At 59.2% G+C, this 2,129-nt stretch overlaps 1 long non-coding RNA gene across 1 annotated transcript; it reads left to right on the top strand.

Annotated features, from left to right (window-relative positions):
• The first annotated feature begins 202 nt into the window (after window positions 1-202).
• On the top strand, window positions 203-1,364 carry LOC145528531 (uncharacterized). The gene is made up of 2 exons (XR_014070487.1): window positions 203-640; window positions 756-1,364. It is a non-coding gene; the product is annotated as an uncharacterized LOC145528531 (long non-coding RNA).
• The last annotated feature ends 765 nt before the right edge of the window (window positions 1,365-2,129 follow it).

The following is a 2,129-nucleotide window of genomic DNA, read 5'->3' as shown; positions in this document are numbered from 1 at the left end:
ACTGCCTGGGCCTACGGCCTTCGGAACCAGACGCGCCCGCAGGCCGCACAGCGTGGGCTCTGAGGAAGGGGGCTGAGCAAACGGGAGGCCATCGGGGCGGGCCGAGGTCGGCGGGAAAGGCGGCGGTGGGCCCGCAGCCGTGACCTCCTGACAGGCGCCGAGACTCGGGTGGGGCGCGCTGCGGGGCCCGGGAGGCCATTTTGAGAGCGCGAGGAGCGGCGGCAAGATGGCTGCGTGGGCACCAGGTAGGTCGCGGCGTCGCGGCCCCGCCGAGCTCCTCCTCGTCCCTCCCTGCGCTCGCCGGGCCGCGGGCCCACAGAAGCGGGAAGCGCGTCGAGCGCGCCCGGCCCCGCCGTGTCCCGGCCGCCGCTCGCCCTTGGCAGGCCCTCGGGCAATAATTACCCCGGGGGGGTAGGGCGGCTGGCGAGGGGAACGGCCACCGTCCTCCTCACCTCCCGCCCGGACCTTCCGTTGCTGCTCCCCGGGTCCCCAGGCCGCTCCGTGCGCTCCCACCCGGCGGGAGACGCGGAGCCCGGCGGTTGCGCGTTGCGGCTGGAGAAAGAGGCGCCAGGCTGGAGCTCGCCTCACTTAACCTGCACCAGACGGGGGCGGAGACGGCCTTCCTCCGAGGCCCGAGCAGGTTGCGGCAGGGCTGGAGCGGACTGGGCGGGACAGGGAGGTTATATTGGAGCCCGGAGCCGCGGGCCCGCTTCGCACTCTTATTTCTGACGCCCGGTTTTTCTTGAAACGGCGAGGCCCGAGTTGGCGAGCAGACCGTAGCCACTCTTCCCCGGACTGGGTGTGCCCCGGAGCGCAAGAGAGTGACAGAGGGGGCTGAGGAGCAGAGAGCCCCGCCGACGGGGGCGGCATTCTCTCGGAGGGTCTCGGCAGCGCCGCGGTGGTGGGGGACTGAGGACGAGCCTGGAGGCACTGCTCGCATCATCTGGGACTGCTTCGGGGCCGTCGCGTCCTCCGCTGGCCAGTTGGAGCCACTTTGAGCTCGCCCCCTCCGAGCCTCGGCCCAAAGGTCAGAGCTGTGGCTCTAAGGTGCTCCCAACCCCGTCCACCTGGTTGAAAATTTTAAGCTCAGTCCTGCTTCTGCCTTAAAGCAGGTTCCACGCCTATGCTTTCGTACAAAGAAACTCCAGTAATGTTCTCTGTGTTTGAGTCCTGCTTTGTGCCTGGCCCGCTGCTAAGCATGCATCGGAGTCTCAGCTTGATACATAGGGTGATGATTACCTCTTTGTGATTTTGGCTATATAGCTAAGATGTGGCAGAGCCAGAAGGTGGATTCAGGCCTGTCTTCCCCAAAGCCTGAGTTCTTACCCACAGACTGCACTTGAATAAATAACAACAGACTCATGGATTCATCTGTTGTTGTCTCATCTCTCCAACACACGCCAAGCCTGTCCCGAATCCAAATCCTCATCCCCACATCACCTATGAGGGTTCACAAAAGAGGACGCTCCTGTCACCCCATCATCCCCGTCCTCTTGGCCTAAATATGTTAGTCGCTCAGTCGTGTCTGACTTTTTGCGACCCCATGGACTGTAGCCTGCCAGGTTCCTCTGTCCATGGAATTCTCCAGGCAAGAATACTGGAGTGGGTAGCATTTCCCTTCTCCAGGGGATCTTCCCAACCCAGAGATTGAACCGGGGTCTCCCTCATTGCAGGCAGATTCTTTACCATCTGAGCCTAAAATAAATATTCTAATTTAATATTGTGGTTCTGAGCCTCCCAGCAGCCAAGAGAAAGAAGAAAGCATGATAATTTATAACCTTGTTCAAAAAAGGAAGCTCATCAGGATTTTTAGAGATAGGGACTTTTTTTTTCCTCTGGAAGATTTATAGAAAATTTAAGGCTTGGTGATTACATAGGTCAGCGGCTCATGTCACAGATGAGGATCCAGCCCAGAGAGATTCATTTTTCCCAAAGTCATGAAGTTTGCTTAGCAGAGCAAAGAATGGGACCCAGGAGTCCTGATTCCCAGTCCAGTTTCCATCCTCTCATGAGCGGCTTTCTTGGGGTTCTCAGTAGTGGTTTGGTTGTGTTTAGTGACTGCTCCATCCCCACTATGAATTTGTTTGCCCTGGTTCCTGATGCTAGGCTGGTCTCCTCATTGTGGGTGT

Source organism: Giraffa tippelskirchi, chromosome 12 (assembly GCF_054371585.1).
Source record: "Giraffa tippelskirchi isolate mGirTip1 chromosome 12, T2T-mGirTip1v1.2.pri, whole genome shotgun sequence".
Taxonomy (NCBI): Eukaryota; Metazoa; Chordata; class Mammalia; order Artiodactyla; family Giraffidae; genus Giraffa; species Giraffa tippelskirchi.
Note: the sequence above shows the minus strand (reverse complement) of the source record. Positions and strands in the feature narration are given on the sequence as shown.